Genomic DNA, 14,929 nt, shown 5'->3' with positions numbered 1-14,929 from the left:
GAAATTTTGGGTGAAGGGTATACACGAATTCTTTGATTATTTTTGCAAGTTTTTTGTCAGTTTGAAATTATTGCCAAACAAAAAGTTAAAAAAAGAAAACACCTCATCTCCTTCAGGTACCCATGCAGTGAGATATTCATAGTCCCAATTCTGGCCAATGAGTTGTAGTTTTTAGTCTAATGGATGGGGCTTCTCGGAAAACTTATTTTTCTGATAAAAAGAGAGAGGCTTGGCAAATGCCCTTTTGCCCTTTGCCCTTCCCCTTCTTCTTCCTTGTTTACTGAGGGCTTAATGCCTGATGTGGAGCAGCCATCTTATGATCATGAGGACAAAAGGAGCTGGAAGGAGCATGAATCTTTTTATTTATTTATTTCCCCCAAAGCCCCAGTAGAGATTCGTATGTCATAGTTGCACATCCTTCTAGTTGCCGCATGTGGGACTCGGCCTCGGCATGGCCGGAGAAGCGGTGCGTTGGTGCACACCCGGGATCCGAACCCCGGGCCGCCAGCAGTAGAGCGCGCGCACTTAACCGCTAAGCCACGGGGCCAGCCCAGGAGGATGAGTCTTGATGCCTTCATTAAGCCATGCCCAGACTGCCTTCTGGATAAGAAGTTGATTAATCCACTGCAGCCACGTTTCTGGTATATGCAGCCAAACACAATTCCAACTGAGCTAGAACATCTAAGGCTCCCAGTGGTGTTTAGAGTTTGCAGTTTGTGTGGCTTGACTCCTCAGTCTTCTTCATGGGCATTTGCTTTCAGTGGCCCCTTAAATGTTGATGATCCCTAAGTTTGAGTCCTCAGCTTTCTCCTTTCTCTGTGTGGTCTCTCCTTGGGCTACCTCATCCACTCCTACTTGCCATTTAAACTCTGATGACTCTCAAATTACTGTCTCCAGCCTGGAATTTTCTCCTGAATTGCAGACCACATAATCTAGCTACCTACTGGAAACCTGTCTGTGGTCCATGGTCACTTTAACAGTTATAAAGCTGAACTTTCTTTTCAGACACACACACAAACACACACACACACACACACACACACATACATTCTCTTTCTCTCTTCTTCCAACAACCATCCAACCACTTTTGCAAGTCAGAAGCTCAGGAATCATCCTCTCCTCTTCCTATTTTCTCATCCCCTACACGCAATTAGTCATTCAGGTCTTGATGACTCCATCTCCTAAATAGTTTCTGAATCCATTTCCTCCTCTTCATTCTTATTACCCTGAGGGTAGATGCCTCATCATCTCTCACTGGTATTTTTTCATTAATCTTTTAAACAATCTCCCTGTCTCTGTCCTCTGTTCCTCTAATACATACTGCTGTCCATTATCTTTCTAAAATGTAAATATCATCACCATACTTTCCTACTTAAAAATTTCCTGACACTTCAACTGCTTATAGTAGTAGCTTTTTTCTCCAAATTCCTAATTTGATATGACAATGCCCACAGAATAACCTTCTTCTCTTGGCTGCCCTTCAGAGCCATGTCTCTGTGAAAGAAGAATTGTTAACTACCCTGGCTAGTTCATTATATTCTTAGAAGGCGACTTCTCCCAGGTTCCAGTAAACCAGTGGTCTTCCCTTGCTCCAGTGCTCTCTTACTCACAGCAAGTTTTACCTCACTTTATTCCATGTCAGATGGCCTGCAGTGTTCTTTCATTTGTAACAAAAATAGATTTTATATGTTGATTGAAATGAGGTGTTGGGGCCACTGTGTGCGATAGTGAGGGTTGAGCATTACCTGAATCCCTCGAACACCATTCATATAGATGATATATTCAGTCTGTATATGGTGGCCCAGGTAAGTGAGCTGTAGGGATGTTTATAATACAACCTGGCGCCACACTGCGGGTTTCTTGTTGCGTTGACTGCTTTTGAGCTAAGCAAGCCTGGGTTCCTGGGACTGATTCCTCCATTTCCTAAGCCAGTTGCTGGGGCTTGGGTGGGATGGGGGAGTCAGCAATAGAGCAGAAAACAAGGTTGCTTAGCTTTGGAGGTATCAGCCATCAGCCTTGTCATTTAGCAACCTTCCCTGCTCTGTTCCTAGAAAAATGCTTTTTCTTTTTCAAAACCCAGATCAAATGGATCCGTTTAAGTCTTCCCTCACCCAGGCAGAGTCAGACATTCCTCCTAGGAGCTCACATGGTACCTACCACACTATAATCCAATTATGTATTTGCATGTCCATTTCCCTGCTTTTGGTTTCCAGCATCTCAACACAAATCTTACTGTTTTTTGTATGTCCCCGCATGAGCATATGTGCCCATAGTAGAGCCTGGAATGTGGGGAATAATCAATGTGTCGGTTGATTGATTAAGTGAGTGGATGTTTCTTCTAGGTTCTAGGTGGAGCATAGTGGAAAGAGCTGAGCCCTGGGTAGCATTCCCAGTTAGTTCTTCCACTAACTAGCTTCATGACCATAGTCTCTCAACAGATTCTTCCCTTCATCAATGAAGTGCAGACAGTAACACCCGTGTCGGGGGAAGAGGGGGAATCTCCCTCTGCCCTTTTCCTTAAGGTTCTTTTTTTTTTTTTTTTTTTAAGATTTTATTTTATTTATTTTTCCCCCCAAAGCCCCAGTAGATAGTTGTATGTCACAGCTGCACATCCTTCTAGTTGCTGTATGTGGGACGCGGCCTCAGCATGGCCGGAGAAACAGTGCGTCGGTGCACGCCCGGGATCCGAACCCGGGCCGCCAGCAGCGGAGCGCGCACACTTAACCTCCAAGCCACGGGGCCGGCCCCTTCCTTAAGGTTCTTATGGCTGGCCAAATAATTAACAAGAGAGGTTAGCAGGAGAAAATAATACCAAGTTTAATAACATGTATACCTGGGAGAAAGCAGGGACACTGCGTTTCTCAACACAATAGCAGAAATTCTCGTCTTAAATACCATGTTCAGCCAATGACAAAGGAGGATTTTGGGGGTGGGGGGAGTCAGTTACAGGAGGTTACCACTAAAGCACAGTAAACAAGAGTAAGGTTATGCAGCTTTAAGGCCTCAACTTCCACATTGATAAGCCTCTAGAAATGAGGCCATCCCCCTCTCTTCTCAAAACAGAGAGGGAGATACCTTTACAAATGGAGATTTCCCTTATAAATGTAAATGATTATCTGGCAACTCCTTGCAGGGCCATCCAGAGAATGTGGCCAGAGAGACAGAACTTCTGATAAGAGGGGCTTGTTGGTGCCTTTCCTATTGTAATCTCCATCCTACATTATCTTTACAGCCATCATGATAGATCCGTTCCAGGAAGGAGCCACCATGTCAAATTCTTTAGGCAGTTAGTGGGGGAGGTCAAATGTCCCTAGAGAAAACAACCAAGGTAAAGAGATAGATTTCAGGGTGGCCAAATCTTGATCTCCCACACCCGCCTTAGAAGAATTGTTTTGAAAATTAAAAGAGTTACTAATCATTTATTCACGCAATTGTAGGGATGTACTAAATGCCTTTTATGAACCACACAGTGTTAGGTACCAGGGGTAAACGTTGTCTTTTCCTCATAAAGCTTTTCAATCTAGCAAGAAAGAAATGTTTAAACAAGTATCCACAATAAAATATAGTGAGAATTATAATAGGAGAAGAACAAGATACCATGGGAACATAGAACAGGGGACATAATCCAGTCTAGGGGTCAGGAAAGACCTCCCCAAATGGTGTGAAACAATTGTAAAGTACTATACTCACGTCACGTAGGATATTATTACTATAGATGAGACTTCTCTTGACTTCATAGGAGGCAGACATCACACCGTGCGAAGTAGGCTTCCTGGAAAAGGTGGAATGCTGAGTTGGACCCAACTTCCTTTGATGTTGCTAACCAATCTTTATCAGGAGGGCATGCCCTTTGAATAGTGTTTCCAGGATTGGGGATGGATTTGCCTTCATCTGCCCATGTTCCAACTCACCTTGTGGCTCTAAGAAACCAAGCCCTCTAGTTAAAGAAAAAACCCCACCAAGATAGGGAATGCTGAAGGGAAATCTGTGGGGCCAGTGACATTTGTAGACAAAGAAGCAATTAACACTCTTCACTTCTGCCTTCAAATGTATCCAGAATCCAATTGCCTCTCACCACTTCCTCTGTAAGCCCCCAGGCTACCATCACCTGTCACTGGGATGACTCTAAAAGCTTCCAAATTGGTCTTCCTGTTTCTACCCTTGCCCTCCTACAATCTGTCTCCAGATATATTCCAGCTCTAAAATTTTTTGTTCCTTACTTTGGGGACATTAACTTGACGAAGATCAGCTGTTTGCAAAGAAAGGCGGGCTTGGATGACAGAGGATGGAAGGAAGCTTGGGCTAACTTGCAGGGGGAGGAAATGCAGGTAAGTGCTGCTTGCCTACTTCATGGTGGGAACCTGTGGTGGGTAAATAAACAAGAACAAATAAGCTCTCCCCTGTTGGTTTTGTATTAAAGGGTTTTTAGATAAGCCCCTGCTCCTTCACCCTTTCCCAGACTCCCTTCCTCCACATTTCCCACACATCCCTGAGTTGTTTCGTGCCTGCGAACATCCCAACTCTCTGCCCTCTCATCTCTTTCCCAGTCTTTTCCTGACTCACCCTTCACAGTCTCTCCCAGCAATGCACGAATAGCCTCTTGTCTATCAAAGCCAGGTCCAAACAATCATCGTAATGTCCCAGACTGGGGAGAGGAGCAGGGGAGCCAGTGCCCCACGTGGTCAGCTCCTGAGTGTGCCGAGCATAAAGGCTGGACACTGGATGTGGGTTTGCAGGAATGACCCAGGCTTCAGAGAGGACGGAATCTTCCAAGGATGATCTATTTCAGATCTTCCCATTTTTCAAATGCCAGCAAGGTAAGGAATGGAGACAACATCTATTCCAACACCTTTATTTTTCTTCCCCCAATTTTTAATCCAAATTTTTTCAAACTTACAATAAAGTTGAAAGAAAAAGCAGAGAAATCCATGGATTCTTCGCCTAGATTAACAGTTGTTAACATTTGCTTTCTCTCTCTATCTTTCTCTTTTTTTCTCTCTTACACTTTTGAGATTATCTATTGTACATCTGTCTGTCTGTCTATCTATCTACACACACACACATACATGATGAACCTTTTGAAAGTAAATTTCAGACAACTTGATACTTCACCCTAAATACTCCATCAAGCATTTCCTAAGAATAAGGACATTTTCCTACAGAACACAATTCATAATCACACCCACAAAATTTAACGTTAGTGAAATAATATTATCTAAAATACAGTCCAAATTTTTGCAATTGTTCCAAAAATGTCTTTTAAAGCACCCTCCCAATCCAATCAAGGATCAAGTGCTGCATTTTGCATTTGGTTGTCAAGTCTCTTTGATTTCTTTTAATTTAGAACAGTCCCCTCACCTGGTTTCCCGTTGTTGTTGTTGCTTTTGTCTTTCATGACACGGACACTTTGAAAGAACCCAGGCCAGTTGTCCTGTAGAATGGCTCCCACTAGACTTTCAGATTGTTTCCTTGTGATTAGACACTCTGAATAAACATTTTTTGGCAAGACTATTACATAGGACATTTTGGGTATTTCCCATTGCAAGTTGTCAGGAGGTATATAATGTCGATTTGTCCCATTATTTGTGATGCTAAGTTTGGCAGCTTGGTTCAGGCAGTGTCCGTCAGATTTCTCTATTGTAAAGGTACTTTTTACCCTTTGTAATTAATAAGGAATAAAAGGGGGTAATACTTTGAGACTGGGAAATACTCTGTTCCCCAACAATCTTTCACCCAATGGTTTAGTAACTATTGATGATTCTTGCTTAAAGCATTTATTAATTACATCAGCGGTTACAAAATGGTCATTTTCTGATTATATCATTCCTTCTACATTTATTAGCTGTAATTTATTTGGAGAAAAAAAAAGTGCCCCATCCTACCTTTTGTTTAACTCTGAATTCTAGATTCCTTTTTTTGTTGTCTTGTTCAATGTTATAATTTTTTATTATCATTATTTTTAGTGCTAAAATTGTTCCAAATTTGGCCAGTGGAGCCAACATCTTTAACTTTTGACTATTTATATTGATTTCTAAGATTATTCTTCCAAGGCAAACAGTTGTTTCCTGCTGGATTTTTTTTTTTTTTTGGAGTGGGATTTGGGATTAGATTTTGGACAAGAAATTTTAAGAGCTAACCAAGATTATATGTTCTGAGATGTGTAGCCACTTGAAGAATTTCTAGTTGGCTTAAACCACGTGTGCTCATGGAATATGAATCAGAAAAAAAAAGAAATTATTTAGTAGGAAAAGATGAAGTCATAGAGGTATTCCTAGACACCACCATTTTCATTGCACCGTGAAGTTAGCTGACATTAGGAATATTTTCTTTTAATCTAGAACCTTCTAGAGCAATGCCAAGCTTATGGGAGCTCTTATGGCTCATCAAAACAGGGCTCTGTAGCTGTACACAACTGGTTCAGATCCAAGGTCTTTCCCAGCTGCGTGACTGTGGGCAAATTACATCACCTTTCTCACGTCAGCTTCCTCTTGTATATAATAGGAATACTGTTAACCACTCTATAGGGTTTGTAATGATTAAAAATAATGTAGTTTTAGTGCTTGTCAAATAGTAGGAACTCAGGGCAAGTCACTCCTTTCAAAAGGGAAGTAGAGAAGGGAACTAACTTGGGTTACATGAATGGCTAAAAGCCTGTGTTGTAGTAGCTAAACAAATGTAAGTGAGCCAGCTGCACCAAGGTTAAGACAGTCTAACACCATTTTCTCTGCTCACTGGAAAGGTAGCAAATACACTTCACATACTGGGATTTAAGTTCTGTAGCAAATACACCTCAGCCTGTAGCAAATATATCTCACGTACTGGAATTTAAGTTCCATGGGGCAGGGATTTCCATCTGTTTTATTCACTGTTTTGTCCCCAGTGTCTAAAATATAGTAAGTGCTCATTAGATATCTTTTGAATGAATGAAGGAGTCAATCAGTACAGCTTACCAGATAAAATAGAGACAGCTACTGCTTATATATCTCAAAAGTGTCAGCCTCTACCCTTCTCCTTTTCTAAAGTTAGATTCCTCTGACATAAAGTGGTGTGTCAGTTAGCTACCGCCACAGTTATACTGTCTCAAATTATCCTGAAGCTCAGTTGCTTAAAAGAACAATCCTCTATTCTCATGTTTATAGGTCTACAGGTTGACTTGACTGAGCTAAGTTGGCCTTTGGCTCTGGGATCTGAGACCCAAGTTGGATTCAATTGTATTTCTTGTGTCTCTCGTCCTCCTTGGACCCGTAGCTACCTGGGGCATGTGATCTGTTCCCTGTATCTCATTCTGGGGCCCAAGGTGTAGGGTATGGATATTGGCATGGGCATCGTCTCTCTAAGCTGAGTTGACTTTTAGGTTTTCCCATCGCTGTAGATGCAGTATGAATAATCATTATCCTGACAATTTCAGTGCGTGACTTTTGGATCTGCTAGATACAGACATACACATACTTAACATTCTCCTCTCACAGACAGACATGAATTCTCAGAGGCAGTACAAGCTACTATGAATAAGAAAGGAGCCATGAACCTCTTAATGGATGCTTTCTTACCTCCTGAACTTTCTGGAAGGGATTTGACTAAATTCTTAGCCAGGAGCTCTTGTTCTCAATTTTCATGGGGGTAAGAGCAGGGAGTGGTTTATTCTCTAAGTTACACATGTATAACAAATTATGGTAAGATGAAGAAAAAACAATGGATTACAACAAACTTTTATAGTTCTTCAGCCTTCCATCCAAACTCCAACTTCATGCCGCCCAATACCCTTATGTCTTAAAATAGGTGACTTTACAGGTAAAGCCATCAGAGAGGAGATCCTGCAACCTATCTCTGCATCCCTAACCTACCATCTTTTCCACATCCCCACCTACCTTTGCCTTCTCCTCTTTTCCTATCCAAGGCTAATCCTGCCATCTCTGCTAAAATCCCCTTCCATGTTTCCTATGTACCCCTTTCTCTCTTCTATCTTCAATTTCTTTCTTACCAAGTGCTTTTTGCCTTTGGCCATTTAAGTCTCTTCCATCTTAAAAAAGAAAAAAATCTCATTCTTGACCTTGTATCTCCCTCTAGATTCTACCATACAGAGTTGTCTATGAGAATCTAAATAAAGAAAGTAAGAGGACTCCTATAGGAAATGGCGGTTCTTGGGAAATAAAGCTGACTGAGAAAGGGTATGTCAGATAATGAGATAAATCTGTCATTGTTTGATGATGAAGGAAACAATCAACGAAGAATTCAATTTAATAAGCGAGTTCTGGAAGATTGCTAGTCAACATATAAAAATCAATAGCATTTTTCTATACTAGCAATAATCATCTCAAAATGTAATTAAAATATAAAAGAACATTCAATATAGTCATCGAAAAGCACAAAATATCTAGGAATTAGCTTAAGTTTTATGGGCTGAATGATATTCGCCCAAAATTCATTGTTGAAGTTCCTAACCCCCAATACCTCAGAATGTGGCTGTATTTAGAGATAGGGCCTTTAAAGAGGTAATTAAGTTAAAATGAGGTCATTAGGGCGCCCTACTCCAATATGACTGGTGTCCTTACAAGAAAATGAAATTAGGACACAGACATGCACTGAAGGAAGACCATGTGAAGACCCTGGGAGAAGACGGCCATCTACAAGCCAAGGAGAGAGACCTTAGGATAATTCTGTGGACACCTTGATGTCAGACTTCTAGCCTCTAGAATTATGAGAAATTGTGTAGAATTGTTGTTTGAGCCACCCAGGCTGTGGTACTTTGTTATGGCAACCCTAGCAAACTAATACAGCAAGAATAAATGAAACTTTTGTTGATAAAACTTTAAAAAACTCTAAGCAAGGTTCTTCTTCCCTTTGCTCCCTACCCTTCCTGCACAATTTGGTCCTTAGCCATTAGGTGGGGCAGAGCAAGGTGGGCTTCTGTGGTTGGGGGATGGGAACCCGTGGCAGAGTGTCAGGTGTCACAGCTGGTGCAGGGTGAGGTGTGTGTGTATGTGTGTAAGGAGGGGTGGTGGCCCAACATGGAATTCAGATTCCAGGTGGGGTGGAATGAGGAAAGCATCTATCCAGAGAGATATCCTGATAATGAATAAGTTATAAGGATCTAATGTACATCATGGTAACTATAGTTAATAAATAATACTGTATTGTATACTTGAAATTTGCTGAGAGTAGATCCTAAGCATTCTCATCACAAGAAAAAAGTTAACTATATGAGGTGATGGATGTGTTAATTAGCTTGATTGTGGTAATCATTTCACAATGTATATGTATATCAAATCATCACAATGTATACTTTAAATACATAGACTATTTTTGGTCAGTTATTCCTTAATAAAGCTGGGGGAAAAATTTTTTTTTAAAGCCTTAGTAATAAAAACAGTGTAGTATTGGTGCAAGAACTGGCAAATAGGCCAATGAAACAGAGTTCAGAGACAATCCCATGTATGTATGAGAATTTGGTTGTATAATATAATTCATAAATCAATGGGCAAGGGATGAATTATTTACTAGATGGGGTTGGCTCACCTTATGGAAGAAAATTAAGCAAAATTGCTATCTAAACCCATATATAAAACTGGATGATAGAGAGGTTAAAAACCTTAGTCCGAATGGTAAAATTTGAAAGTTAATAGAAAAACATGTAGTAGAATATTTTGTGACCTAGAGTTAAGGAAAGACTTCTTAAACAAATCATAAAAAGAACAAATCTTAAGACAAAAATATGCAGTAAATTATATTACCTTAACAAAGAGAATTTCTCAAAGAGGGCACCATAGACAAAATTAATAGACAGCTGACAGAATGAAAAAGATACTATTTACAATGTCTAAAACAAACCAGTGATTAATATCTAGAATGTACAACCAACTCCTACAAAATCAAGAAGGAAAAGATAACTACCCCAACAGGAAAACAACAAGGTCAGAATTAAGTGTATTTTATACGAGAGGGACATGTTGCTCCAAGAGGCTATAGCATGAACGTTCCTGCTTTCAGCAGGGTCCTCAATTCAGCAGACAGGAGAGCAATGAGGGAGGCACTGAAGCAGTGGTGGAGGTGGTGGGAAGTGTTCAGATTCCAGATATGTTTTGAACACAGAGCCCGCAGGATTTGCTGATGCATTGAATGTAAGGTACGGAAGAAACAAAGGCATTAGGGACGACTCCAAGGTTTTCAAGCCTAGCCTACTGGAAGGATGGATTTGCATGAGATTGGGATGTGGAAGGCTCTGGCTGGAGCAGGTTTGAGTCGGGGAAGATCAGGTGTTCAGTCTTGGACATGTTAAGTTAGTGATGGTTCTGTCATTTAACGCTGTACAAGCCACTTAATTGCCTATGCCTCTACGCTTTAATTTCCCTTTCTGTAAACTCTTCAAGTCTTAGAGTAGTTTTCTTTTGCTCTTAGGAGGAATCTTGGAGAGTATTTAGTCCATCTTCCACACTTTATGGATGAGGATACTGAGGCCCAGGGAAGGAGGGTATAACGCTAGGCCTACACCCCCAGTCTCCCATTACCTTTTAGCCATCTCTCCTTTCTGTGGTATTTCTTCTCCTCAGCTCAAACCAAACCAAAAGAGGTAAAGAATATAGAAGAGCCCTGCTCTGCATAGAGTGGGACACAAATGCTCCATATTGATGTTGTGATGAGCTGCGGAAAATGGCTTCCTAGTTCCCTCTCAAATTCACCTTGACTAAAAGATAAGGGCATCTCTGGGTCGTATAATAATCCCTCATTCCCTTTTTTCTGGAGGCAATAATACAAGTGGCACGTACTTTCCCCTCGTTAAAATGCAGGGGGCCTTCTCGTTCAATTTGGATCTGTGCTCCTGTCACTCTGAACAAAGCGGATTGTTCTCCCTCCCTGTAAGCACAAGGTCACCTAGTGAGTGGTCTCTTGTAAGCACAAGGCCACCTGGTAAGTGGTTTCCTGTAAGCACAAGGCCACCTGGTGAGTGGGTACTTAGCTTGGACTTGGCAAGAAAGCAACCACCCAGGAATCCCACCTTGTCCACAGCTGTGCTTGAAATGCCATCATCAGTGACAATAACTAATATTTACTGAGTACTTCCTATGTGCCAGCCACTGTTCTAAGTATGTCATGTGTATTCATTCAGTCAGCCTACCGACCGTCCTATGAGATATGGTGCTATTAACATCAAACCCTTTTTAGGGATAAGGAAAACAGAGAGGTTAAATAACTGGCCTAAGGTCTCTCACTGGTAATTAGGAGTAGAAGCAGGATCTGAACCCAGGAAGTTTGGCCTTAGGACCCAGGCCAATGTTTACTACATTACACTGTCCCTGTGACACTGCACTGGGGGTTTACTTCTCTAAATGTCTTTTTTTGTTGTTTTAACGCAGCTATCTACACTGAGAAGCTGACAGGGAAATCCATTTTCAATCATTCACACTGCCATGTAACTTAGATTCCTAGACGATTTCCTGTCCACTTGAGAGCAGAGCACCAACACCCTAGACGTTTTGACATCAAGGAGGAAGCATTTCGCACATGGAATTAACATTTACTGGGCACTGATTGGGATTTGACATATGTTATTTATAGAATTCTCCAAATGTCACTGCAGGGTAAGAATTATCCTTCTTTTATGTTTGAAGGGAGATGAGGATCCTAGAGGTTGGAGCCTGAGTTTGGTCCCTGGGCATTCCCAGTGGCTGTACAATGCCCTGGGACACTGTGGCTGGCTTGGAAGATGGAGAGGCCTTCTGGAAGGGAGTGGCAGGATGCTAAAGCCAAACATCATAGTTCTGGGTAGCTCTGGACCTAGGAAACACAGCTGGTTTTACTCAGTGATAACAATCGGGGCAGGCCAGTTCCTCCCCGCTCTCATGGACTTTTGTGCCAGTGTGGAAGATGAGGATATGGCAATGTGATCTGTAATTGCAATTTAGTGCCACAGGCCACCTGAACCCTCTACCTCCCAAGCAGGGGCATATTAGTGGTTGAGGACAGAGAAAAGAGAACTGGAGCTCATTTATAACTCTAAAATTTGTCAATACTTTTGTTATTTGCTTCCAGTCTTTCCAGTACAAATATCCTGAATGCATCAATTTACATGCATCTGGAATCTGAAATCTAGAGCCCACCACACCCTACACAGATCATTCTTTGTTTTGTGAATTAACTTTATCTACTGTGCATTTCAGTTTAGTCTGGAAACTTCTTTGCTTGAGATTACCAGCTTTGGCTTAAAGAAGGGGATGACCCTGGCAGACTCAAGCTCTCTGATGTTTCAAGGTACAAATATGTGAACCGAAGTCATTTGCGTTTCTGGATTTAGGAACAGATATTATTTATGAACAAACTGACTGGCTAACAGAGAGGCCCCAGTGGAACCAAGGTATGAGCAGAACCAGGCTTTGTAGTGCAGTTACCGTTCGGCCTAACTCTTCTTTTAGAAAATCCCTCTCTGGAGGGCTGTGGCTCCCCATCCAGGCACTGAGAAGGCAGCATACAACCCTCCTTTTGTAGGCACCTCCCAAAATAACTCTCAACAGGATATGGCTCGTTATATTAGTTCTGTAATTTTATTTTCCAAATGATGTTTGTCTTTGGAGCTCGGCTGGAGGAGCTTTAGCTAAGATTAAATGGGATTCAATGTTTTGTGAAAATTCTTCCTTAGATTTACACATGACTTTTTAAAAATATACATTTTTTTGATCTCTTAAAAGCTGTGACAGAAGATATTAGATCATCTTCCATCTGTCATTCATTTCCCACATTTGATATAAGTATTGAGCACCTCTTATGTGTCAGGCCCTTCTCTGGAGCTGGGGAAGACACAACAGTGAGCAGAATCCAACTGGCCTCTGATCTCAAGGAACTCACAGCCCAGTGGGGAGGCAGACATTAATCCAAGGGTCTCACAAATAAATGTGCAGTGCAGCTGTGAGATGTGCTAAGGAGGCCCAAGTCTCGTGCTAGGAGAGTGTGCACTGGAGCAATTTGGTATAGTCTGGGAGGTCAGGAAAGGAATGCTTAAGCCAAGAGGGGGAACAGCATGTGCAAATGCCCTGAACTGTGTCCAGTATCAAGGACTAGGCCAGTGAGACTGAGCAGAGCCAGGGAGGGGACTGCTGAGGCAGAATTGACTGGAGAGGCAACAAGCGCCAGACCACATGGCTTTTACAAAATTGAGTATCCAGGCCCCACCCACATAGATTCTAATTCAGTTGGAGGAAAAGGGACTAGATATAGGTATTTTTTAAAAGTCTCCCAGGTAAAACAGCCAGAGTTGAGAAATATTATTAGCCTAGGGTTATTTGATCCTTAATCTAAGGGCTATGGGAAACTACTCAATTGTTGACAGCAGGGGATGACATGATTCAGATATATATCTTATGTCCCTAGGATGCCTGCATATACATACACCCAGTGAAGAAAAAAGGAAGCCTTAAAAAAAAATTAAATAGCTTTCAATTTTACAAAAATGACTTTTTTCTAAAAGATGAAAACATGTAGACAACAATTAGATGTGCATTTTTTTTCCTAATGCTATTTAGGTATTCGTTAAAATCTTTGGTCTTAGAAATTTGAATTCAAATAGAGTGGTGCAAATTTAAATTCCAAGTCTTCAAAGAACTTTCCATTTGTCCTCAGAAATCTCTCACCCTAAATCATGGAAGCTCTTGCCTTTATTTATTTATTTATTTATTTTTTTAAATCTACTTTCATTCTTCCCCCCCGCCCTTTTTCTCCCCAAAGCCCCAGTAGATAGTTGTACGTCATAGTTGCACATCCTTCTAGTTGCTGTGTGTGGGACGCTGCTTCAGCATGGTCTGACAAGTGGTACGTCCGTGCGTGCCCCGATCCAAACCCGGGTCGCCAGCAGCAGAGCGCGCGCACTTAACCACTAAGCCACGGGGCTGGCCCCGCTCTTGCCTTTAAAATGAAAACTTTATACTCACCTAGGCTCTTTATTTTTTTCAAAACATTTTCATAAAAGAACCACAGGTCACAGAAATTGTTCTGATTTGAATACTTTTATTGCAGAAGGGAATTTTGTGATGTTAGAATCATGTGATACCTTTCCAAATAACTTGCCTTCCAAATAAATCCGTTTGCTGATGTTGAAAGCGTTTCCATAATAATATCTCATTTGACCATTACAGTGATAGTGTGAGGAAATTGAGGAATAAAGACATTAATGACTCCTTCAAGGTCAAACAGAAGTTAGTAGCCAAACCAGAACTAAGCCTTAGTTCTCCTGGCTTCCAACTTTATAGCTATATTTTTTCCCTCATCCAAAAACTGGGAAATATGATCTCATAAATCAGGACTTTTCAGAAGATTCTGGTCATATGATCATAGTGATTGTAACATACTGTTCCCTTTTGTAGGGTTTCCAGACATTAACTCAATTAAGCCTCATAACTCCACTTCCAAGTGAGAATTATCTCCATTTCACCTTTGTTCACCCAGGTTCAATGTCTTCCTTTTGACAGTCAGCTCCATGAGGACAGGTTGCACGTCCATCTTATTCACTGATGTACCCCCCAATGCCTAGCATGGGTAGGCAGTCAATAAAAATCTGTTGAATCAATAAATGAATGAATGGCTAGAAGGCTAACTCAGCTTGGAAATTCTTTGAGGACAAGAACTAGAATTGTTCTTTTTAATTTGTCTTAATTTGTCTAATATACCCATATATGGTCTTTGGGACTTAGTAAATTCTTAACTAACTAGTTAGCATGCTGAATTAGTCCAAACTTTAAAAAGATTAAGAATGTCACCATCTCTTCTATTCTTAGGGTGATCGACCATCTTGGTTTGCTCAGGACTATTCCAGTTTTAGCACTGAAAAGTCCTACATCCAAGGAAACCCTTCAACCCCAAGAAGACCACGACAGCTGGTCACCATAACTAGACATGAAATACAAGATTTTCACCTGTAAGAATGTACTTTTCAACCCAGTGGTTC

The 14,929-nt window shown here is 41.2% G+C and overlaps 2 long non-coding RNA genes across 3 annotated transcripts in view; one reads left to right on the top strand and one right to left on the bottom strand.

The window, feature by feature from the left end:
* Positions 1–1,835: 1,835 nt before the first annotated feature.
* On the bottom strand, positions 1,836–4,334 carry LOC147915939 (uncharacterized). The gene is made up of 3 exons (XR_015553559.1): positions 4,221–4,334; positions 3,691–3,772; positions 1,836–3,310 (listed from the first exon to the last, which is right to left on the bottom strand). It is a non-coding gene; the product is annotated as an uncharacterized LOC147915939 (long non-coding RNA).
* LOC147915938 (uncharacterized) overlaps positions 4,128–14,929 on the top strand; it is a 34,172-nt gene continuing 23,370 nt past the window's right edge. For both annotated transcript variants that reach the window (XR_015553557.1, XR_015553558.1), the window contains exon 1: positions 4,128–4,328. This is a non-coding gene — a long non-coding RNA (uncharacterized LOC147915938). The remainder of the gene's footprint in view (positions 4,329–14,929) is intronic.

The sequence above is a fragment of the Ceratotherium simum genome, chromosome 11, assembly GCF_057802395.1.
Source record: "Ceratotherium simum simum isolate JZ-2026a chromosome 11, ASM5780239v1, whole genome shotgun sequence".
NCBI lineage: Eukaryota > Metazoa > Chordata > Mammalia > Perissodactyla > Rhinocerotidae > Ceratotherium > Ceratotherium simum.
The sequence above is the reverse complement of the archived record's forward strand: the minus strand, read 5'-3'. Positions and strand labels throughout refer to the sequence as shown.